Below are 25,463 nucleotides of genomic sequence, written 5' to 3'. Positions count from 1 at the left end.
AGAGCAAACCCCCAAGGACAAGGAGCCCAGAGTGGCTGTGGACTCTACTTCCCCAAGGTCTGGCTCTGTGAAGGCTAACTGGTCCCCATGGTCAGACCGGGCAAACCTTGCAGGCATCCTGGGAGCCAACAAGGGGTCACGTGGGATCCCAGCTGAGCAGCTATCAGCAGGCCCCCAGGGCTGGGCTCTAAAGAGCCCCCGGGAGGCAGCTGGCCCAGGGGTGGCAATCCCCGTAGGAGTCCCCAGCTCTCCTCTGCCTGCAGACACAGCCTGTGCTCGCAGAAAAGCAGGCCTTTCTAGGGGCGGGGAGAGGAGGACGCGCAGTCAGCTTGAGGCTCTGGAGTCTGCAGACCCGGGTCTGAATCCTCACTCTGCACGCTACAGGCCGTGTGATGTAGAGCCAGGCCCTTCACCTCTCTGTGCTTTGGTCTCCTTCCGTGCACAAGGAGAGGACTCAGGCTCTGGCCCGGAGCACCCTTCTGACTTCATCCTGCTTCTCGTCTCAGCCCGCCTGCCTCGCTCACACGGTCCACAGCCTGCTAACATCTGTTCTAGCCCCTAATCGTCTGCAATGCCCGACTGTGCACCTCGCTTTGTCGAGGCAGTTTTCAATCCAATCCGACCTGGATCGACCGTGCACCTCCAGGGAGCCGGGTCCCATGCTGGGTGCAGAGCGATCCAGACACCAGCTGGAGTCTGGGTCCTGCCGCCACGAAGCGCTGGCGACAGCTGGGCATCCGGATGAACGACATCCACTTGGGGAAGTTCTCCCACAGCCCAGAGAAGGGGGGATGGCGCCCGGCTGCGGCCGGGGGCTGGATTCAGGCAAGAAACCAGGAGACGATGGCATTAGGGCTGGTGGAAAGGGGACACAAGTGGGACATTCTTTCTACAATCACAGCGAGAGAAGCAGGACCGGAACTTTTGCTCCTCCCCCCAAGCCTATCACTTCTAGTCCACCCCAGGCGGAGCGGATGGAGACAAGGCATAATGTGCTCACAGACAATGAGGAGGGACTTGGTCTGGCTGGCGAGAATCTGGGGTCCGTTAGGCAGCCTGGCTGGGGAGGTGGCAGCAACGGTCAAGGGCTCTGAAGCAGGAGAAGGGGGTGCGCTCTGTCCCGGAGCAAGAATAGCGATCATGCGGAAGGTTTATCTGGCGCTTTCGTTCAGTGGGCTTCCCTGAGAGCTCAGTTGGTAAAGGATCCGCCTGCAATGCAGGAGACCCCAGTTCAATTCCTGGGTCAGGAAGACCCCCTGGAGAAGGCATAGGCTACCCACTCCAGTATCTTTGGGCTTCCCTTGTGGCTCAGCTGGTAAAGAATCCGCCTGCAGTGTGGGAGACCTGGGTTCGATGCCTGGGTTGGGAAGATGCCTGCAGAAGGGAAAGGCTACCCACGCCAGTATTCTGGCCTGGAGAATTCCATGGACTGTATAGTCCATGGGGTCGCAAAGAGGCGGACACAACTGAGCAACCTTCATTCATCTGACGGATGCTCACCTTTAATTCTCACAGACACAGAGCCTGATGCAATAGGACTTGCCCAAGTCCGCGATCTGGAGGCATCTGCTCAATTCCCATGCTTTTAACCTCTCCCCCAACGTCCCCCCCGCCACCCCACAGTAAGGAGGCAAGGATGAGACAGTTGGATGGCATCACCAACTCAATGGACATGAGTTTGAGCAAACTCCAGGAGACAGTGAAGGACAGGGAAGCTCGCAGCCCGTGGGGTGGCAGAGTCAGACACGACTGAGCGACTGGACAGCAACCCGCGGCAAGCACTGAGTAGGGGGGACTTGGGGACCTTTGAAAGAAGGGAGATTTGATCTGATGGTGACGTGGCAAGCACCCATCTGCTGAGTATGTGGTGGGGTGGAGGGACGGGGGCTGAGCTGGGACTGGGGGTGGGGGTGATGGGGAAGGCCCAGTCCCTCTGCACAACCTGCCTTCTGTCCTCTGACGAGTTAACTGATCCTTCTACCCTGTCTCTCCAGCTCCACTGGTCCTCTCTGCACCATGGGCCCGACACACACACACACACACACACACACACACACACACACACGCTCTCCTGAGTCCCACCATGGGGACATTGCTATCACAAGTCCTCGAGAAACGTCGGTTACGGAGAAGGTGGCGCCCCTCCCGTTGCCAAAGCAGGGGTGTGCTGGTGAGCTTGAACAACGGGCTGTCCAGAAAGCAAGGGACCAGCCCAGCTGGGAGTTTCTGCTGATTTCTGCAGGGTCTGCGTTCCCGCCCCAGTGGGGTCAGGGTCCACCTTGAGGTCACAGGATCAGAAGAGATGTGCTCACTCAGTGAGCCTTGCAGGTTCTTGATTGCTTCCTGTAAGGAAAGCCTTGGACACCAAAGATGAGGCTTAGAAGGAGAGATAGAGACTGGAGAAGAGCAGCAGCAGGACAGGGAGAAGGCGCCAGAAGGAAGAGAAGGCAGGAGAGAGAAGGAGGGAAGGGAGGGAGCGGGGAGACCCAGGGGTGCTGCCGGTTTCCTCTTTGCCCTGCTCTGGTGACCTCCCGGGACCTGCCCAGACCCCAAGGAGGGAGGGGGCCGGTGTGTGCATGCCCAGTCGCTCACTCATGTCCGACCTTTGCAGGCCCCGTGGAGTGCAGCTCGCCAGGCTCCTCCGTCTATGGAATTCTCCAGGCAAGAATCCTGGAGCGGGTTGCCATTTCCTTCTCCGGGGATCTTCCCACCCAGGGACTGAACTCGCAGTCCCTTCCGTCTCCTGCATCAGCAGGTGAGTTCTTTACCACTAGCACCACCCGAGAAGCCCAAGAGCCTGAAGAGGGAGACGTGGGAGGAAGCCAAAGTTTCAGAGACCCGGGCAGAATTCCAGGAGGTAAGGGGCTGAAAAGCTGAGACTGCGACCAGGTCCGGGGCTTCCCTCCCCCCAGCTTCCTCCAGCTGTCCTAACTGGCTGAGCCAGGGCGGGCTCCAGGCACCCCTGAGAACCATCGAGTCTCTCATCGCCCCTCTCCCCTGCTTCCTCCACCCAGTGTGGGGAATGCTGGAGTCTCTGCTCCAGGGGACACCTCTGAAAAGCACCCCCTGCTCCTCTGGCCAGAAAGGATGAACTCGGATCAGGAAATAGAGAGTGACAAGACAACCCGCCCAGCGTTCTTTTCACACTGCTCTTCTCCTTGGAAGGCGCGCTTGTGAGAAAACCAAGGGTTAAAGGACCCTCTCCTCCTGTTTAAGAAGTGCTTGAAGGACTCTGTAGGCCATAAGGATGAAGGCCCTTTAAGAACTCAGATTCGGGAAGAAGCAAAGCACAGTACTGCGGGGGTTGGTGGAACTAAAGGGTTTTCAGTCCCCGCAGATGCACAGCTGACCCCGCGCCGCAGGACGGGGCTGTGGATGACAGCGGCCCCGGGCAGCTCCGTGGCTCCCTTACCAAGTGTCCACAGCCTGCGACCCTCCTTCCTCCTCCGGACACCTCTGCAGGCTTTCTCAGCCCCACTCTAGAGACCCACGCACCGATGTCCCGAAGACAGACTAGATTAAGATCACACAGTCCGCCTAAGAACCACTGGGGATCTCAGAGCGCCTGCCGCCTGCCCGCGGGCCAGAACGGGCCCCCACGTGTGTCTGGTTGAGCGCTTTGGGGACGGGGAGAAGGTGTGTATGTACCAGTGTATTACAAGTCCCCCCACAACTGTCACCTTGCTCCTGACCTCTGAACTCAGTTCTTTGACCCACCCAGCCTTCCGTGGCCTTCGAGTTTGCAATTCTAATATATAGGGCAGAGTCTAGCCATGCCAGACAGCTCCTTCTCAGAGTGGTCGGAGGAGGGGCCTCTGTTGCCCCTTTCCTAAGAAATATGCAAAATTTGGGGGAGGGTGGTTAAAAAAGTGAGGTCAGCATTTCGAGTTTATATTTGGGAAACAACAAATCCTACTGTTCTTTTAATACAGCTCAGATGGATTTTAAAAAATCTTGAGAGACACTGCTTTAGGATATTTTTCAAGAATGAGGAGGGTGTGTATTTTCAGTTGATTAAGGGTCAGATTCCTGGGTCTCAAGTATTTCCTACAAGAGAAAGCCAATTTTGTTTCTGAAAGACTCCAACGAATGCTCACTTTAGCCAACACATCCATTCCGGATTCATTCACCAAGCTTTCTAAAGAAATCTTCCTCATATGGATACCCCATCCCCATTTCCGTCAGGAAAAAAAAATTCCCATGTAGGGAGAAGAGACCACCCATTTGGGGAAATGAGACTTTTATTGAGAAAACGGTCTGAAGTCCCAGGAACAATGAAGAAATTCATGAGTAACTTCCGCTCAGGAGGTCAAGGGTATTCGGACGTTTATTTGTCAAGAGCCAGGATGGAATAGGGCAGTGTTTAAGGGCACTGGCCCCGAGGGTGAGGAAACCTGGTTTTCAGTCAGTTCAGAAGCTGCAAGAATGCAAAACCTCTCGAACACGGAGGTGAAAATGCCTCCTCTTACGGCCACTATGAGGAACACCTGGGGAGACTACGAAAAGTAGTTCACGCAGAGCCTGGTACGTACTAAATACTTGTTACCTGGCAGAAATTATAATAAATCACCTGATTAGGGATACTTTTTTTTTTTTTTTTTCAAGATAGCTATGGGAAAAAAGTCCCAGGCAGGATGCCACAGTTATCTTAACCCACAGGCAGTTGATAAAAGGCAATGGTGAAGCCACTGTCAATGCCGACCACATCAAATTCTCAGAGCAAACTGGTCCCTAAACACGGTCCCCCTGCAATTAGCACATCTGCTCAAACCTCCTTAAATGTCAACTGTCTTCATCCGTCCACAGAATGGATCTCCCAACCCTCCCTCCCGCCTGCCGAGGATGGAATAGTCAGAGTCTGGGGGTGAGAGGGGGGCGGTTTGGGCTCACTGCTTCGCACGCACCCCCCATCCCCCCATCCAGTCTCAGGAGCAGCAGCGAGCAGACAACCCTCCCTCTCTGGGGAATCCAGGACCAGGTTGCTTCTCTGGGGGTGGACGTGCTCAGACAGGTTAGCGGGAACAAAATGGTCGCTTGCCTCTAAGTCATTAGGATCCTAGCTCTCCGCCGTGCTTTTGAAACAGCCAAACCCCGAGGCCAGCACCCTCTTTCTGCTTCCTAAATGGAGTGGGGCTGTCTGCCAGCTCGCCTCCCCTCTTTGCCAGCATGCAATGATGTACTTTGGGGTTCCTCGGGGTGTTAACCCCGTGCTCCCCGACCCCCAGGTAGGGAAGAGAGCATATTGCCCCAGCTGTTCGGGATGGAGAGATGAAGGGCGTGGGTGAGAGTGCTTATTTTCCACGGGCTCACTTGGAGAGCGGCACACAACAGACACGACTCCCCCAGCCTGGTGTGTGCCCAGGTTTGCGGGCTCGGTACGTTTACAGCGAGGTATACACCAATCATGCCCTCCAAACACAGAGTACTTATCACGTTTTTAAGGACGGAAGCTGTGGGTTTGTCCTGGTGACACTCACTAAGCCTGCACTGAAGACCCCTGTTATTTACTGCTCTCGTTCTCGTTTTGGCCAATTTCACTCTTCCTGCCATCTACACCTACTCTTCCTACACCGTATCTTACAAGCCGATACATGGATGGGAACACACCTACCTGTCTAGGCTCTTCCCTTTGGTTGATGCTCAGCAGTGGGGTCTGGTGCTCTGCCTACCTACCCTATTTGATCTCATAACAATTGTATGAGGTTGATCTGTTCTTATCCCCATTTTGCAGGTGAGGACACTGAGTCTCAGAGAGGTAAAGTGGCTTGCTCAGGGTCACGCAGCTAGGAAGTGCGAGGGTGGGCTTTGGACTTACTGTTTCCCATTCCTCTTGGGCTGGAATTGTTGCTTCCAGCCCACCAGAAGCTCTGTGTTTCAGAGTCTCCTCAACAGTCTTTAGAGAGGTCTAGGTACTCCGAGCACACTGTGTCCCCAGCTCACCAACTGCCCTCCCCCTGGCTGTACCTCTCCCAGGGCCTCCGTAGCCCAGACTCCCTGCAGCCACCGGAGTTTTGAAGCCCAGCTCCATCTCGTGCACAGGTGTGTGACCTGGTGAAGTCACTTAACCCCTCTGCACCTCACTCTGCACCTCCACAAATGAAGGAAATTACCACGTCCTGCGAGGCTGCAGCAAGGGTGCTTCCAGACAAAGCCAGTTTCCCTGCAGCTATCCCCACCCCCCACCCCCAGCCTCTTTTCTGGGGAAGCTCGAGCCCTAGACACAGTCCCGTCCACTCACTCCATCACTCGCTCGAGCGGCTCCCGAATCAGCATTCAACACGCATCACTCTGCCTTGTGCAACGCCATTATCTCCCGAGGACACAGGCTCCGTTGTCATGGCAACCAGAGTCCTTCCACCAACTCTATTTAATAATTTTTCAACAGCGGCACTGGGCTTGGGGCAGGGGAAGGAGCACTGGGTTAGGGGTTAGGAGCTCTGGGTCCTAGCACCTGTGGGCCTCAGACCCCGCCTCTTTAGGCCTCAGTTTACCCACCTATAACAGAGGTATCTGAAATGGGTGGCTTTTGTGACTTTCCCTGGCCTAGAAAAACCTCAGAAACTGATTTCAAGGTCCAAGAAGCAGGAGGCAGGGAACCAGAGCGACTGGGGAGGTCTGAAGGTTCGAGTGACACTTTCAGTCCACAGGAAGAATCAGAAGCGGCCTTTGTGATCAGATCTCTCCTGCTGCCTCTGCAATGCCACTTTTCAGACATTTCTGCAACCTCCTGACCTGCCACGGCCAGAGCTAGGGTTCATTCCGAGACAGGCTTGCCTGCAGTCTTCACAGCCCTCACTGTGCCCGGCATGTTGCTGTTTAGTCTCTAAGTCGTGTCCAACTCTTTTGGGACTCCATGGACTGTACCCCACAGGGCTCCTCTGTCCATGGGGTTTTCCAGGCAAGAATACTGGAGTGGGTTGCCATGCCCTCCCTCCTCCAGGGGACTTTCCCAAGCCAGGGATTGAACCCACGTCTCCTGAATTGGCAGGTGGGTTCTTTACAACTGAGCCGTGTGAGAAGAAGCCCCAAACCCAATTTGCAGATGTGCAAACTGAGGCAAAGGAGCCCATGAGTACCAGCAAGTGAGAAGCCCAGCTCCTGGAAAGGCTAGGCTGGCGGTGCCCAGGAAGCAAGCCAGTCCCCTTGCCTTGCCCTTCTACCCCATTCAGCCCATGACGGGCCAGCTCTGGCCCCGACCTGTGCAGCCTCTGGCTTCCCCTCAAGCAGTCACAGAAACAAGCAAAAGCAAGAATTAAGTGCTTGCTCTGTGTCCCCGACTACGTGGGGCACCGCAGACCCCAGAAGACACGGCGTTTCTGCTCCTGGCTTATCTGCATGACCCACAGTAGGGCCTGGCACACAGTAGGTGCTCAAAGCTTTATTTGGTCCCGTAGTTGGCCCACATTGGCCTCTGACCACCCCGTCCCCAAAGGCCGCTAAAGAAAATCTCCCAGAGCAGCCACCAACGTCTCAGGTCCAAGGAGCCGCTGCGGACCCCATGCTGGGGAGGGGGGCCGGCTGGCTCCGGGACTGGGGAGGGGGCAGCTCTGTCTTGGCACAGGCTGATGGCACCGCTTTCAGGCCCAGCCGCTGCCAGCCCAGTGGCGCTATTTAACTCCTCTGGGGCTGGCATTTCATTTAATACCCGCGGCATAATTAACAGCGCTGCATCTGCTCTGTCATTAGCGGCGTTCTCTGCCATTCGGAGAAAGGGCCCTTATAGTTCCAGTCATTAGTCTCGGGGAGGCTGTCATGGGGGAAATGGAGGAGGAAGTGGGGCACGCAGCCTGCCTTTCCCCGCTCGGAGAGCTGGCACCGGGTGCATGGAGTGGCCGATCGGCGTGTCCAGTCCAAAGCCCTTGGCTTTATAGACAGAGAAAGGGGAAGGATCAGATTGGGGAAGGACCCAGCCCACCATTCCTCAGGCTCCCAGGCAGCCCACAGGGAGGTGGCGCTCCCCACCACTTCCTGGGGTCTACACGCCCAGGCCTCGGGTCTCCGTCAGCGGGACGGAGCAACCTGGGCAGCCAGGAGACCGCCCTGGGCTCAGTCACCTACTGAAGGTCCTGGAACACAGTTTATAAAATACCGGGCTCGGTGCCTGCGTCAGAAGTCAGAGCCCAGAACTGGGGCTCCTACGCATCGGATGACTTGGTGACACGGTGCAGAGCCAACCTGTTAAAAGCATGTCCGTGCAATAGAGGAAGGGCACTCAGATTCCTTCAGGAAGACTACTTCTTCCCCACCCCCAAGCCCACTTGCAAAAACCATAGGTGGGTCCCTGACCACAAGTGCTGGAGACAGCCAACAGGAGTGCTGAGAGGCGCGAGGCTCGGTGGCCGCGAGGGCTGGCCGCAGGACGGGGAGCACACAGCACGTGGGGAGCGGCTGCCTCTGGCTGCGGTCACTTTTGTGCTGGCTCCCCCCACGACGATCCCACCCGGGTGCTCCCCAGAGGCAGCAGGTGGCATGGGAGGGCACAGGGGGCTGGCATCAGCAAGACCTGGGCTTGAACTCTGTAGTATAACTCGGGGGGAGCAACCCCACCTCCATCAACCTTGGGGTCATCCTCCGGCCGATGGGGACGGCACCGCTGGTCCCCTGGCACTGTTCTCACCTCCTCGGGCAGCCCACAGTCGATGCCCGGGAAGTGCTCCAGCCTCGCTGGTCAGGGCTGGTCTGGCCACGCAGCCAGGGGACATGTCAAACCCCCAAGTTCCCCCGGCCTCCCCCTACCTCATCCTATTCCACAACCTTCAGCATGGGCAGCAGTCGAGAGAAGAGGAGAAGTGGGTAATGTCCAGGGCAAGTGGTTTCCATCCCCTACCCACCCCTTCCCTTCCCTCTCGGTCGGGCATAACTCTGAGCCACACGGCAGGTCCCAAACCACCTTGAGGCTCATGTGCGAACACCTGCCCACAACTTTCCAGGCCACCAAGGCCCTCAGATCCTTCTGGATGCTCTCACGGGGCCCCTGAAGCTCAAATCCGTGTAGATGAGCACTGGTGTGCTCGTGCACTTCAGAGCAAGCATCCTTCTTGTCCCCAGGCACTGCCACCAGTTGGGCACCCCGGCCAAACGAGTCCACTTCAGACCCCAACTGGATACAACGGAGGACATGTCAGCAGCGGGCCAGAGCTCAGGGCAGGCAAGAACAGGATCTGCGACCCTTTCCTCCAAAACCTCACGCCGTGCCTTTCCACGTGTGGGTCTGGCAGGCTCGACCCCAGCGCTGTGACCTGCCTCCCACAGAGGTTCCTTCCAAGGGGCTCCCTGATGAACTGGGATTAGGGCTTAGGAAAGGTGACTCCCCTCAGCTGGGAAACCAGAGGTCAGGCTGAGGGTGTACAGGGCTTGCTGAGCCCCCGTTTCCCCATCGAAAAAGTGGAGATAGATAATAATGGAAACAATAAGAATATTACTTTCACCTGGAGCTCCCAGCTACTGCAAACTTGAACAGAAAGCGCGTCGCGCCAGTCGGTGTAGCATTAACTGTGTGCGCATTTCACACGTGTGCAAAGAGGCTGCATTTGAGTCAAGGTCATTCCGATAAGGGCTTTCTGAGAAAGTCACTTACAGAAAATGCCTCTTTTTGTTGGACAGAGGACTCTTCTCTGTCAGAGACTATATTTTCTTCCCCTGGAATAGTTCAGACAGGAGCAAAAGAAAGAACAACTACAAGAGCGTTTTTTTTTTTTCTTTCTGTGCACTGTGAAGTGTTGTTCTGGTGACTGACAGAATTGCTATCAGGACTAAGTTCCAGAAGACGCAATGCTGACACCAAATGTCACTGTTCACCCTCCTTGTGGCCGCTGCCTTCTCCCTGCACAGAACCTCCTCACCAAACAATAAGGCCGTGAAAGCTACCTGCTGTCAGTGTCTTTCGGGGCATCTCTGACCTTGAATGTCCCTCTGGCCAGAACCCAGTTGTCTCCAGAGCTGGCAGGCGACACCGGTCTTGCAGACACCATGCAGCTGACAGGTGGGCAGAGCTGCAGATCACTGTCCGAAGAGGCCACTAACTCGTCCACCCTCCAGCCCGGCCTGACTGCCATGATGCCATCCGGCCTCGGAAGCTGGGGACCCTCTTCTGTAGCCAGGAGGGCCCCTGGCACCCTAATGTGGCCTGTTCCACCTAGCTGCACAACCCCCTGCCTGCACAGGGCTCCAGCCAATCACTCCGCAAGACCTGGCCTCCTTGTAATTTCCAATTTGTAAGAAAGGTAAAAATAGAAGGCCATTCGCTGCAGGCAGCTCGCATCAAATCGCATGCCACTTTGGTGTCATGTCAGATCACGGTAAACAGAGCTGATGGCTTCCTCGGCTGCTCCCGGGGACTTCCAGAGCAGCAAGAGGGTGGTGACAAGTTGGGGTTGGGGGGGAGCACCTGAGAGTCAGGGCAATGTGGCTGGGTGCACGGTATCAACACAAGCTTTAAGAGAATCTAAAGCACAGGTCACAAATACGCTATATATTATGGGGGCACCTGGGCACAAAGCCCAGTTCCGCCACTTAGCAGCCAAGGGACCTTGGGTACAAATTCATCTCTCTGTACCTCAACCTCCCCAGCTAGCAAAGAGCAGCGATCACACTACCAGCCTCCTGAGCCGGGGCAAAGCTCAATTGACAGGGTGAATGCAAGGTGCTTCCTAATGGGCAGCTCCTTAAACAGGGTGTCGCGGTCCTGGCCACGCGGTCGGGGCCAGGGCCTTCTTCATGGCAGGGGCGTCAGTACCACGTGGCTGCACCTGGGCTCCCGGGCCAGCTCCTAGCCCAGTGGTCTTGCAGCTGGTGCCTTCACCTCTCTCGGTCTCAGTTTCCTCATCGGTCCAGGGACAATTCCACCATGGAGCTCACGGGGCTTTGTGGAAGTAAGACACAGTTCTGTCAGGAAGGCGCACAGCACAGCCCCCTGGCATATCACTAACTCTTAGCTGTGACTGTTTATTGATGAGATTATCACTGGAACCACATTTCGTGGAGTTTGTTTTTTTTTTCCTGTTTATGACTGAATCCAAGTCTGCGCTGAAATATCACAGCTTGCGTTCACACCTACGGTCCATGCCAGGCAACCCCGTCTCCGCTATTAGCCGGCTCCCCACTCATTCCATCTCTGCCTCTGCTCTGGAGGCCCTCAGGTGAGCTCGGCGTAAAGATGCTGGATGTTCATAAGGCTCACAGAGGCACATTTCCTGGGAAGCCCTATCTTGGGGTCCACATCGGGCCTCCCAGTATTTCCCCCTCTCAAGTACCATGCCCTTTCCCACCACCTTCCAGAGGATGGGTGGCCCCAAGTGCACACCCCAGCCCACCCCGGTTCAGGGCTCACTTGGGGAGCTGGCGCCAGGGATGCCACAGAGCAGCGGCTGAGCATCTGATGATGTTCTTGCTGCGGGCCGGGGAGGACTTGCAGGGGCTCTTTGCAGTTGCTGTCGATGTAATTGCTTCCATCACGGCAGGTGTGCTCTGCCCGCCACTCGAGCAGCTCAGCCCGGCTGAATGGAAGGGGCAGTCCTGACACAGGCAGAGGGCAGCAGACACTTCTCTGTCTCTACCTGGGGCTCAGGTGATTAAGAGCCTCTGGCTGGGTTTGGTGTTGGAGCCCTAGCTGGGCGAGAGGGCTCAGGTGATCAAAGGGAGGAAGTGCTAGGCCCGTTTCAGGCCAGGGACACGGAGGGGCTTGGGTACCACCACCCACCCCCGCTCTCAAGACAAAGAGGGTGGGCTTTGGGATGCTGGGGGGCTGGAGGCAGCAGGCAAGGATTAATCAACTGGGGTTGATGCTTGGCTTGTGATCCACACACCCGCAAGGGACAAAAAGACATTTCTAAATTCCAAGTGACTTGGGACATCTCAGCTACTGAGCTCATAGCCAAGTGCGGGAACAGCGTCTTTATGTGCAGGCAAGAGGCCACCTGACGCTGTGCTTTACTGAAAGCTGCTCTCAGCATATACTGGGAAGGCAGGGGAGCAGCCACTGCTCGGATGGTGCCCCAGAGGGGCCTCACTATCAGTCATCCTGACCATCGCCACACCACCTCGTTTTGTGGAGGTGAAAGCAAGGCCCAGAGACCTATCAACGGGACAAAGCATTGGCCTGGAGGTCAGAAGAGGAGTGGGGTTCAAACCTCTGCCCCACCTACTCCTGGCTGTGTGACCTTGGGCAAGTCATGTTCCCTTTCTGTCCCGCAGGTCCCTCACCTCCAACTGGGGGGTTAGAACAGTACCTGCTGCACAAGGTCACTGCAGGAATCACAAGCTGGGGACCCAGCAGCTTTCAATACTCCGTCCCCACCTCCCCAAACAGATGAGAACTTGCCCAAGGTCACCTGTGGAAAGCAGCCACAGCCCTGCTCAAAGCCCATTCATCCAGGGTCGTTCCTGGCTGTGGTCTCAGAGGCTGTATTTCATAGCCTCAATGATACCGGGAGGTCCACGCTCGCACTGTCTTCACCTTCCATCAGTGCTGGCTTTATTCTAAGATCCTTACTGAGCGCCTGCAAGGTCCTGGGTGACCGGTAAACACACTCACAGCATTTGGAGCTCCAGGTTGCCATGCACCTGAGAACCAGGGACAGACGGAGCGATTGTGCTTCTTTCAGCTTTGAGGGACCTACTCCTTCCTTGTCTTGACCCTCCGTGTTCCCTCCTCCTGGGCCTCTAGAAGCCCCCTCCCAGCCCCATCCTGAGATCCTGGGGGACCCTGCTCCTCACCGAGCCTCCAGCCGGGACAGAACAGGCAGGCAGAGTGTCAGCAGAGATGGTTCCCGCGTCCCCCCCTGCAGCAGCCGCCTTTCTCCTGTAATTCTCAAGGCTCACCGCACGCTACAGATGCCCTGCCAGACAAGCTGGGTTTCCTCCCGCTGCCGGGGACTCATGGCTCGTCCTCTAAGGACTGGCCATTGAGCCAGTGCTTGGCTGGATAGAGAGCGGTTTCTTTGTTTGCAGCCTGCCTAACAGTTTCTTCCTGAGGCTCAAGGGAAGCTCGGCCATTTTGCCCCATCGCCCTGGGAAAAGGTCCCTCTCACTTGTCCAGGGACCTGCAGCCTCCTCTGCCTTTGGGGTGGGGGGTCTGGGGCTGCTCTGTGAGGACGAGGGCAGGGGCTGGGTCTACCCTTCACAGAGACAGACAAGAGGCAGAGAACACACGCCTGCGGTTCCCACTGACATCCTTTGTTCTGGAATCTCGGAGTTGGGGTACCGCATTTCATGCTCTGTTATGAATGCATTTCCTCCAAAGTTGCCAACGAGAGAATCTAGGCCATATCCAACACCCAATACCCCCTCTCTCACCGAACACCGACCGTGCACATCACAGATCAGGACTGACCCCCAAGTCCGCTCACTTAGCCTGACGGAGTCTCTGATTTGGGGGTGTCGCCAAAGCTCGGGAGCCATTTGATTCAGTGCCCCCTCCCCAGTTCTTCATGAAGACGAGGCTGAGCTTCCCGGGACAGGACAGAGAGCTCAAGCCCCACATCAGGCAGACACTGGGCATTATAACTCCCCGGGATTCACGTCTGTTTGGAGAGGAGATCAGCTCAGAGCCTCCATGCGGGGCTGCCGGGTCTGGGTTCCTTAGCCGAAAAGCAAGCTAAGCTAGAACACAGCGTCTGTAGATGCCAGCCTTGGGGACATGTGGGTACAAGAGGACCCCCCATGGAGACCTGCTGGTCATTGTCCCGAGGGGTGGCAGGGTCGCCTCTTTTTCCAGTGTCCGGAAAATAAGTGTCAGAATGTAAGGCAAGAAGACAGACATAGTCGTCAAACCTCAGGGACGCCCCCCCTCCCCCAATCCTACATTGCTCGGAGAGCGCGGCGCGGACTTCTGTGCGCTCAGCTCAAGCCCAAGCTGCGGTGTGCTTTCTAGCCAACGTTTCTGGAGAGCTTAAGCTGTGTAAGACAGAAAGGAAGTGTCCCATTCCCCAGTCGCCTGGTCCCCGGAGCCCGCAGGGAACAGAAGAGGGGCGCAGCTCGACCTCGGAGCAGCTGACCCCACACAGAGAAGGGGCACACGGCTCGCCAAACGCTATCATTCTTTCCCGGGTTCACCCTGGGGGTGAACGGGGCGCTTCGACGGCTCCAGCAGAATTTAGCATCAGCTGGGGGTGGGGGGGGGGGCCAAGGGGCCCGCGACCCCTTGGAAAAAAGCCGGAGATTTTGGTGACCCTCGTGCGTGCTCCCCCGGCCCCCTCGCGCATCCCAGAGGGATGGCCCGGGTGCGCGTCGACTGTCGGAGCGGCGCCTCGGGCTCCTTCCTGCGGGCCCGAGGCCGGGCGAGGCGCGGGGGTCTGGAAACTCGGCGAGCCCGACCCCATCCCGCCCGGCCCGTGGCGGCAGCTCTGGGCGCCCGGTCTCGCCGTCCGGCCGTCCCAGACTCAGCGCCCCGACGCCGGCCGCCCTTCTCCTACCTGCGGCCGGGGCTGCGCTGCCCGCGGCGGGCGCTGCGCGGGCAGCTCGGCCGCTCCGGTGCGCTCCGGGCGCGGGGCCGCTCCCGGCTCGGGCCGCGCTGCGCTCCCGGGCTCCTCCGTTCCTCCGCTGCGCGCTTCTCGCCCGCAACCCCGCCGCGCGCCAGGTCTTCCGAGGGCGGGCGCACGGACGCGGGGAGGAGAGGGGCGGGGAGCGCCGGGGGCGGGGCCGGGGCGCGGGAGCCCGCCCAGCCCGGGGAGGGGCGCCGCCGCGCCGCCCCGCCCTCCGGCCCCTGCACCCCGCCCCCTTCGCTCCCCTCCTCGCCTCCCCTCTCCCTTCTCCCACTTCCCGTGCCTCTCTCCCCATCGCCCCGGTCTCCCGCCCCCGCCGCCCCCCGTCCTCTCCTTTTCTTCTCTCTTCTCTGCCCCGCCCCATCCGCCTCGCCCGCTCGCCTCTCCCCGCGCCCTCCTCACGCTCCTTCTTCCTTCGCCTTCAGTCTGGCGGCCTCTTTCCTGGTTCGGGCCGGGTGTCTGTGTCTCTGTCCCAGTCCTTTGCCACAAGGATTTCCCTCGGGGCTTTTCTCCTCCCAGCCCTGCCGATCTGCCCTGTCTCTTTTCTCTATCACCTTCTTCTCTCCCCGTAGGTCGCCAGGCCCTCATGGGGGGTGGATGGAGGGTGCGCCCCTGCCCCCTCTCTGCTCTCCTCCCAGGGGCAGCCCCCCTCCCCCGCCCCGCATCCATGCCTGCTAACGCTGGGAAGTTTTTGAGCTGGAGCGCCCAGGCTCTGGGGCCCAGGCGTGCACGTGGCAGGGAGGTGCGGCTTGGGGAGGACTCCCTGGCTGCTGCTGGGAGTAGGGTGGTGGTGGTGGTGGAGACGCAACTGGCTCAGTGTGTGGATGGACAGATGGATACACATCTGATTAAGAATGGAAACACAGCCTGCAGCAACCCCCGGGAATGGGAGCTGAGCACACCCCACCCCCACCCCCCAGATACCCACCTTCCTTCCAGGTCTTGGGGTTTGAGAGGCCCTGCCCAGAGACACCTCTTTCCCAGTCAATGTTCACCCCGTGCCTGACGCCTCCCTCCCTTCCCCTTGACCCCTGACCCCTTTCACAAAGACTCCTGGTATTGGGGCTGCGACTGCCCTTCCCTCCAGGTTCCCCAAGGACTCACAGAAAGGATCTCCTCCCTCTAGCCTACTCTTGGCCTCCTCTCTCTGGCCCCAGGGCTGGCATTTGCCAATAGACTTGCCATCCCCCACCCCACATTGACCCCCACCCCCGTCATCCATGGGCTCCCCAGGTGGCTCGGTGGCAAAGAATCCGCCTGCAGTGCTGGCGCTGCAGAAGATGCAGGCTCCATCCCTGGGTGGGGCAGATCCCCTGGAGGAGGGCATGGCGACCCCACTCCAGTAATCTTGCCTGGAGAATCCCATGGACAGAGGAGCCTGGTAGGCTACAGTCCATGGGGTCACAAAGAGTTGGACACGACTTAGCACGCACGCAAGACTGTCATCCATTGTGGGGTCTCCTAAAGGTGACCCTAACTGCTCCTGCCTCTTTCCCACATTCTCACCCACAAGCATGGAATCCTGATATCTTCCCTGACTGGCCCATCCTCCCCCGTCACTGGTCACCAGTCCCATGCTATGACCACCTGTACTTCAGTGTCTATTGAACTCCTCCTACTTGCCAGGCACTGTCCTGAGTCCTGGTGACAGTATGGGGAACAAGACAGGTCACAGACCCCTAGGTCCTGGTGGAGGGTGGGAGACAGGCTTCTGTCAAATAATCACAAAAGCCCAGGCGGACAAGCTCTGCCAGGAACGCACATTCAGGTTGGGATCCAATCTCAATCCATCCCAGTCCAGCTTGGGATGGTTGGGAAAGGTTTCCTCAAGGAAATGCCATTTGAACCAATGGCCAAAGGATGGGCAGATGCTGTCTGGCTGGAAACACCGGGCACAGATTTGAGCAAGGTTATGAGGCAATGGCACCCCACTCCAGTACTCTTGCCTGCAAAATCCCGTGGACAGAGGAGCCTGGTGGGCTGCAGTCCATGGGGTTGCTAAGAGTCGGACACGACTGAGCGACTTCACTTTCACTTTTCACTTTCATGCAATAGAGAAGGAGATGGCAGCCCAGTCCTGTGTTCTTGCCTGGAGAATACCAGGGACGGAGGAGCCTGGTGGGCTACCGTCTATGGAGTTGCACAGAGTCTGACACGACTGAAGCAACTTAGCAGCAGCAGCAGCAGCATGAGGGTAACTAAACTATTGGGCTCCAAAATCACTGCAGATGGTGACTGCAGCCATGAAAGTAAAAGATGCTTACTCCTGGGAAGGAAAGTTATGACCAACCTAGACAGCATATTAAAAAGCAGAGACATTACTTTGCCAACAAAGGTCCATCTAGTCAAGGCTATGGTTTTTCCAATAGTCATGTATGGATGTGAAAGTTGGACTATAAAGAAAGCTGAGTGCAGAAGAATTGATGCTTTTGAACTGTGGTGTTGGAGAAGACTCTTGAGAGTCCCTTGGACTGCAAGGAGATACAACCAGTCCATCCTAAAGGTGATCAATCCTGGGTGTTCGTTGGAAGGACTGATGTTGAAGCTGAAACTCCAATACTTTGGCCACCTCATGCAAAGAGCTGATTCATTTGAAAAGACCCTGATGCTGGGAAAGACTGAGGGCGGGAGGACAAGAGGATGACAGAGGATGAGATGGCTGGATGGCATTAGCAACTCAATGGACATGGGTTTGGGTGGATTCTGGGAGTTGGTGATGGACAGGGAGTCCTGGCGTGCTGCAGCTCATGGGGTCGCAAAGAGTTGGACATGACTGAGCGACTGAACTGAACTGATGAAGGTAGCAAAAACAGAAGCTGTCTTTTCCTTGCCTGACATTCATTTCAGTTTGGGTGACAGCACCTCGGTTTTGATTTGGGGACTTCTCCTCCTCCGTTTGCACTCATCGGGTTGGATGGGGTTTCCGCCTTTCAGAGATGGCATGTAACGTGGGCACAGCCATCGCACATCACCCCGACCTCGCTGGGAGGAATGTGATGGATCCTGAGTCGATGAGAATTCTTCCTGGGACTTTGGCTAAAAGGACTGTCAGACAGAAGTTTGATCTCCACCACAGAATCCATGGATGTCCTCGAGGGGCCTTGAGGCCAGAGGGGAGCTGAAAGGCAGGGCTCTTGCCCCGCAAACCAGCCCTGGGAAGAGGAAGCCGACTGCCGCGGCAGGAAAGAGGGCCCGTCTAGGGATGACCAGGGCCTGGCAAGGGCCCTGGTGCTGAGTGACGTCTAAGGGTCTGTGCAGCTTGCAGGCACAGGTTAAAACCCGTTGAGGGCTCCCCCAAATGCTCAAAGCACATGAGTGCGTCCACCCAGTGGCGGGTGGCGTGGGCTTCCTCATGGTATCTGACTGGAGAGCTGTCCGAGGTCTTGGCCTCCGGCAATCTTCTTCACACACTCATTTCTTCCAGGCCTGAGAAAGCAACCTTCAGGCAGACTGAGCTTAAGAAATGTGTGTGGCTGATCACTCACAGGGGGCCCACCCAGAGCAGCTGCCCAGGCCCATGGGCCACGTTCCCCTGGCCAAGGGGCCATGCCCACCCGTAAGCCAGCCCCAGCGCACTGCTAGCTAGGACCTCAGGAGAAGCCTTTGCTGAGCCCCTCCTGAGCACCTCTGAGCTGCCAGGTGGGCATGAGAGGCTGTGGACCTAGGATTTGGAAAGAGCTTGGACATGGTGGGGGCTTCCCTGGTGGTTCAGTGGTAAATAGCCCGCCTGCCAATGCAGGAGATGCAGATTCGATTCCTGGGTCGGGAAGATTCCCTGAATTTGGAAATGGCAACCCCCTGCAGTATTCTTGCCTGGAGACTCCCATAGACAGAGGAGCCTGGAGGGCTACAGTTCATGGGGTTGCAGAGTCGAACACGACTGAACGACTAAACGAAAATGACAGCCACAGTTTCTGAGCCTGGAGCTGCGGGCAGCGTGTGGTCATCCCTCGAGCAGGTCAGGAGCGCTGAAGAATGCATGCTTTGGAACTGTGATGCTGGAGAAGACTCCTGAGAGCCCCTTGGACTGCAAGGAGATCCAACCAGCCCATCCTGAAGGAAATTAGTCTTGAATATTCACTGGAAGGACTGATGCTGAAGCTGAACCTCCAGTACTTTGGCCACCTGATGTGAAGAACTGAATCACTGGAAAAGACCCTGATGCTGGGAAAGATTTAAGACAGGAGGAGAAGGGGACGGCAGAGGATGAGATGGTTGGATGGCATCACCGACTCAATGGACATGAGTTTGAGCAAGCTCCGGGAGTTGGTGACAGACAGGGAAGCCTGGTGTGCTGCAGTCCATGGGGTCGCAGAGTTGGACACGACTGAGCAATTTACTGAACTGAACTGAGCAGGTCAAGTCTGAAAGTGGAGCCAACACAGAGGAAGGCAGAGCTGAGTGATGGGGAAGGGGCAGGACATGAATATTGTCTGAGTCCCTGGACTCAGCCATGCCCGAAGGCAGTTTTATTACTTAAATCTCATTAAGTTCCTTTTTTTTTTTTTTTGTCATTTACACAGATTTGAGTTCAGTTTATGTTGCTTAAGACCAAAATAGTCCCGAAGAATCCAGTGCTGGATTGAGAAACAGGAAATATTACCAAGAGAAACGAGTTATAATAACCATTTCCACTCCCCTTTCTTCCCTCAAGTCTCTCTTCCTCACAATCATCTCTCTTTGCTTCTGTATTTCTGTTCAGAAGTTAACTCACCTCTGTTTTCATTGCTCTAACTGTGTTTTGCCTACTTACGAAAGGAAAGTCTGTTTAGCTATCAGGTCAGTTTCATAGACTGGCCATCTGATGCTTGAATTATCTCCATCACACCCCCTGCTCCCGGCCTCCCTTCCCCACCCCACCTGCCCATAACTGTCTAGCATCTGTCTGCACCTCTCCAATGATGGGGAACTCATTATTCCTCCAGGCAGATGGCTTCAGCCCACAAACTCTTATCTCAGTGGAGTTCTGAGGACTGTCTGGCTGCTGTGCAGGGGCGGCTTCAGATAAAGGACCCCATACTATAAAGTTGAGATGGCCAAGGCACCATCTCCATGTCCTTCCTAAAGGCCCAGTTGAAGTCTTCCAGAGAATTCACATGCTTCCCTTGTGGGCTCAGAGGCATGGGTTCTGTTAGCAGAGTTCCCAAAATGTGGGCAGCAAGCACTGGCAGTAGTTAGGATAATTTTCAGTGGGGTGAAATAACTTGGCGTGAAAGAGCTCTTCCGTCTTCATCCCCTGTAGCATGCTTGCAATCGCTGTCCACAGGCAAGTCTCAGGATGGTGCTCTTCGTCTCCACCGCCTCTCACGGTGCTGAGCCACCCCATGTTAACTGAGAGAGAGAGCAGCCCTAGGCCTGCAGCCCTGGTAGACAGCAATATGTAGTTGGCACTGAACACAGTGCTCATCTGTCCTTGTGTCTATTTTAGTGGAGACCTATTCCTGGCAAGTAATACTGATCCTCTGGTTACAGTATGATGTACGGTTTCCTTTTCAGATACATTTATTTAATCTAAAAAAGGAAAATACTTAAGTAAACAAAAATAGACACAATGCACAGATTTCTGCAAAACTCTTGCGGCTGGTGTGCAAATGACTAAAGTTTGCGTAGCCTTAATTTAGAGAAATATTTCACCCATGTGTTCATTCAGTCAACGAATGTTCATTGAGCACCTCTGAGGCGAGACACGGGGGAGGACCGGACGAAGAGACAACACAGCTGGTACGAAATTCCATTAGAGAGGGCAGGGCCTGAGCACGGAAGGCTTCACCATCATGTGGAGGAACTGGACCTCACCTTGGCCGGGGGTGGCTCTGCGGAGCCATTGAATGTGCTAAAGCAGAGCAAAGTAGGGTTGAAGATGGCTGAGACAGGCCAGGTATGCATGGTGGATTAAAGAGAGGACTGGAAGCCGGGAGGCCGGGAGGTGGCTGTTGTGATACTGTAGACCTGGCAGGAAGGGAGAACCAGCGCCTAACAGTGGACATTCAATACACGGCTAAGACGATTATTGCTAATATTGTTGCGGTAGTCCCCTCCCTTCCCTTGACTCAGGGTGGTTCTCTGAGTCATAGACTTACAAGGCATCAGACTGGAGATGGCCTTGAGATACTACCTAGTCAAATCCTTTTATTTTAGAAATGGGCAAATTGAGGTTTGTATGGTCAAAGCTGTGCTTTTTCCAGTAGTCATGTCCAGGTGTGAGAGTTGAACCATAAAGATGCCAAGCACCAAAACCCGATGCTTTTGAATTGTGTGCTGGAGAAGACTCTTGAGAGTCCCTTGGACTGCATGGAGATCAACCCTAAAGGAAATCAACCCTGAATATTCAGGGACTGATGCGAAGCTCCAACACTTTGGCCGCCTGATGCAAAGAGCCAACTCATTGGAAAAGACCCTGATGCCGGGAAAGACTGAAGAGAGGAGGAGAAGGGCACTACAGAGGATGAGATGGTTGGATGGCATCACCGGCTCCATGGGCATGAGTTTGAGCAAACTCCAGGAGATAGTGGAGGATCTTGGGGTCACCAAGAGTCGGACATGACTTAGCGACTAGACAACAACAGCAAAATTGAGGTCCCGAGAGAAGAAGTACCTTGCCTGTGAGCATTGGGCTACCTGGTACCAGAGCCAGGAAGGTGATCACCTCTAGCTGTATTTTGGAGCACTGTTCTGTGCTCACCACTGACAACTGGGGGAGCAGAGGCTCAGAGAGTTAGTGGCCCAAAGTCACCGAGTAGAACAGAGCTGGGGTCCCCATTCAAGCCTCCAAAGCTAGCACGCTGTGCCATTAAGTTCATTAATCTTGCCGCCAGGGCTTTCCTGTCACCCCAGTCAACCCCTTGTCAGGCCACGGGTGATGCTGTGGGTAGAGACCTGATTTGGGGGGTCAGGATACTCAAATCTATCACCAGCCCTCTGTGCCTGCTTTGGCAAATCCCTTTCCCCCTCTGAGCCCCAGTTTCCTCACCTGTAAATTAAAGAGATGGCACCTCCCTTCTGCCATTCCTTGGGCTTCCCTGGGGGCGCAGGGGTAAAGAACCCACCTGCCAATGCAGGAGAGGACGCAGTTTTGATCCTTGGCTCAGGAGGATCCCCTGGAGAAGGAAATGGCTACCCACCCCAGTATTCTTGCCTGGGAAATCCCATGGACGGAGGATCTTGGTGGGCTGCAGTCCATGAGTGACCCAACAACAGTAACAACCCGCCACCAGGGGTGAGGGGCTCAGGAGGAAAGGCCATGCCTGAGTCTGTTCCCCACGCCTCACCCAGGCCTCCGCCCTGATGCCTTCAGCTGCTCAGAACACACTCTGTCTCTCCGGACAACAGAATTCCCTCCACCAGCTTCTCTGAGGCTCTAGTAAGACCGAGAAGCCTCTCTTTGACCTAAGAAAACATCTCCCAAGAGAAACAAGGCTTTGTGTTTTGTTTTCAGAAATGGTGCTATCATCTTAACCACACCCCCCTCCATGCAAAGAATTCCTCCATTAGCAAAAGAGCCATCACATTAATGTGTATTACCACTTGATAAACCACAATAAACCTCGCGGGACATAATGGGAGGTAAGATAATTTTGTTATGGTCCTAAAGGAACCAAAGAGCCTCCTGATGAAAGTGAAGGAGGAGAGTGAAAAAGCTGGCTTAAAACTCAACATTCAAAAAAACTAAGATCACAGCATCCAGTCCCATCACTTCATGGAAAATAGATAGGGAAAGAAATGGAAACAGTGACAGAATTTATTTTCTTCAGCTCCAGTATCACTGTGGATGGTGACTGCAGCCATGAAATTAAAAGATGCTTGCTCCTTGGAAGAAAAGCTGTGACATGCCTAGACAGCATATTAAAAAGCAGAGATATTACCGACAAAGGTCCGTCTAGTAAACACTATGGTTTTTCCAGTAGTCGTGTATGGATGAGAGAGTTGGACCATAAAGAAGACTGAGCACTGAAGAACTGATGCTTTTGAACTGTGGTGTTGGAAAAGACTCTTGAGAGTCCCTTAGACTGCAAGAAGATCATACACGTCAATCTTAAAAGAAATCAATCCTGAATATTCATTGGAAGAACTAATGCTGAAGCTCCAACACTTTAGCCACCTGATCCTAAGAACTGACTTATTGGAAAAGACCCTGATGCTGGGAAAGTTGAAAGCAGGAGGAGAAGGGGACGACAGAGGATGGGATGACAGGATGGCATCACCAACTTGATGGACAGGAGTCTGAGCAAGCTCCAGGAGTTGGTGATGGACAGGGAAGCCTGGTGTGCTGCAGTCCATGGGGTCTCAAAGAGTCGGACACGACTGAGCAACTGAACTGCACTGAAGATCATTTTGTTACCCTGCCCTTGAATCACGCTGGGGCAGGTCCTTTTCGCTGAACATTGAAATATTTATTCATGTCTCACCATGCTGAACTCAACACAGAAACACTCTGACAGACTGCTGCTTCTGAACAGACATCCCTCAAAGGTAAAGAGCAGGCTGTGCTCGGTGTAGACAGAGCCTGTCCCAAGGACACGGCCCGATAACATTTCTTTACAGTGTCCAGTCTGTGGGTTATGTGCAGTCTGCGGAGCTAGACAGACCTTGGAAAATGACCTCATGTTCCTGGGCTTCAGTTTCCTCATCTACAGAATGGGAATAATAACAATAGTTATAGGGACTTCCCCGTTGGTCCAGTGGGTTAGACCCACACTCCCAATGCAGGGGCCCGGGTTCCATCCCTGGTGTGGGAACTAAGAGCTGGTGCGGGCATGCTGAGTCGCTCAGTTGTGTCCGGCTCTGTATGGCCCCGAGGACTGTAGCCCACCAGGCCCCTCTGTCCGTGGGATTCTCCAGGCAAGAATACTGGAGTGGGTTGCCATTCTCCCCTCCAGGGGATCTTCCTGATCCAGGGATCTAACCACACCTCTTACGTCTACTTGCGTTGGCGGGTGGGCTCTTTACCACCAGCACCACCCGGGAAAGCCAAGACCTGGTGCAGCCAAATAAAGAAAGACATATTAAAAAAAAAATAACAATAGCTATAGCTTTTACCTGACAATATTGGTGGGAGGAAGCTAGCTCCTGTTCTGGTGTATGGGGAATGCTCCAATTATTCAGGTGCCATTTGCAAGCTCTTCGCCACCTGACTCAGAAGACTCTACTTGAGGGTTGAAGGCAGTCTCAAAGGCCACCACCTCCAAGAATCTTGTCTGACTTTCACCCAACTGCGTAGGGTTCCTTCTGCTCCAGTTCCCACAGAGATCTTGTTCCTGCCTCCCTTCAGGTACTCACCACTCTCCCTTCGGTGGGAGTAGGGATTGCCCTCTAGGAGCCTTGCACACAATATCGGCTCAATACCCACTGAGACTTCGTTAATATCTGCTCCCAGGGCAGAGAACCGGGGCCTCTGGGTTCCTTCCACGCTGCTTGTGGACATGCAGCCTTGTGAGACTACGTTAAGCACTCATCAAGAGGTGCCCACCTCTGGGCCTTTATCCATGGCTGTTGCCTCTGCCAAGAGCACGTTCCCTTACCCTCTTCTCTCATGGACTCACCTGTACCATGCTCGCTCCTGCTCGGATACCAGCAGCATGAGTCCTGCCCCCTGGCCCGGTTGAGTTCCCCGGTTGGATCCACTCTGCGTATTTCCCCATCATAGACATGCACGCACTGGGTTGCTTAACTACTGGTTTCATCCTCTCTCTCTCCAGCTCGTCTGTAAGCTCTGCGAGGTCAGGGATGGGTACACAGCCCAGTGCTCGGCACACAGGAAATGCTCGATAAATATCTGATGAAGAGAGAAATATATGCGTGCTCAGTTGCCCAGTCGTGTCCAACTCTTCGTGGCTCCATGGACTGTAGCCCGTCAGGCTCCTCTGCCCATGGAATTCTCCAGGTAAGAACGTTGGAGTGGGTTGCCATGCCCTCCTCCAGGGGATCTTTCCGAGGACCCAGGGATCAAACACACATCTTCTGCACTACAGGCAGATTCTTTCCCACTAGCGCCACCTGGGAAGCCCGAAGAGAACTACACGCATGAAGACAACAGGCTCTTGTCTCACTCAAGTGGCAGATTCTTAAGGACCTGCCTGCTGGTCCCTGGGACAGACCAGGCGTGAGTAGGGCTCAGAGTTCTGAAAATCCTGGCTTTTTCTCCCCTGAGCACTCCTGGAAGTGAAAACCCTGCCTGTTGGCAAGCATGGGAATCAGTCACTCTCAGGATGGAGCTGAGTGTCAGTCTCACCTGTGGGCATCTGACAATCAACCCGGGCTCAGTGACATCTCCGGGCCACAGTTTCTTTCTCTGTTACAAGGCACAGCCGTGATGACCCAGGAGAGTCTGCTGAGAGGGCCGGAGGAGTTCACGGCGCTCAAACCCTGGCATGGAGTGGATGCCCATGAAAGCACTGGCACCCAGCCATCTGTCTCTATCTTCGGAAATCCAGAAGCAGCAAACGCCTGCTCTGCCTTCATTGTCTGCCATCAGAATGGCAGCTAATCACACTATCGTTATTTATGAGAGCGACGGATTCAGCATTTTTATTCCGAACAGAAGCTGTTGACATTCCTAGAATAGTCCCTGGAGAGGGAAAGCCCATTGCAAAATGCTCCTTCAGAAACAATTTGCAATCAGTGGGCCAGGCGTGGGTCCAGGGATGTGGGCCCTGCTGGTTCTCACTGATAAGGGGAATAAAGAAAGCTTCCACTGGAGGCCGGGGCCAGGGGCGGGCAGGAGCCAGCAGAGAGCTGACATCTTAATGGGAGACAACACTGCAAGGCCCTGGGGCTGCAGCTTGCCTGCCCCAGCTGACGTGAGCTGGGGGCATCTTCACAGGTGGGAGAAGATGGGCCCTGGGGAGTCCTGCCCCTTTCTGTTCCCCTCTGCCTTCCACCCCATCCCTTTCTCTCTGACTCTCTGTCTTCTCTTTTTACCAGCCTTTTCTCTCCCTCCCTCTCTTCTTTCCTTATTTTGTTTTCCTTCGTTTTTTCTCTTTAAAA

The 25,463-nt window shown here is 55.4% G+C and overlaps 1 protein-coding gene across 3 annotated transcripts in view; it reads right to left on the bottom strand.

The window, feature by feature from the left end:
• The window catches only part of SLC6A1 (solute carrier family 6 member 1), a 39,565-nt gene extending 25,014 nt beyond the window's left edge, over positions 1–14,551 (bottom strand). The window contains exon 1 of one of the 3 annotated variants that reach the window (XM_027957762.2): positions 14,412–14,551. The gene's annotated coding sequence lies outside the window, so the exon portion shown is untranslated. Of the gene's footprint in view, positions 1–9,867; positions 10,206–14,411 lie in introns of those variants that run through there. The other 2 variants (XM_060402624.1, XM_060402623.1) reach the window with 2 other exon arrangements.
• Positions 14,552–25,463: the final 10,912 nt, after the last annotated feature.

This window comes from Ovis aries, chromosome 19 (genome assembly GCF_016772045.2).
Source record: "Ovis aries strain OAR_USU_Benz2616 breed Rambouillet chromosome 19, ARS-UI_Ramb_v3.0, whole genome shotgun sequence".
Lineage (NCBI taxonomy): Eukaryota > Metazoa > Chordata > Mammalia > Artiodactyla > Bovidae > Ovis > Ovis aries.
The sequence above is the reverse complement of the archived record's forward strand: the minus strand, read 5'-3'. Positions and strand labels throughout refer to the sequence as shown.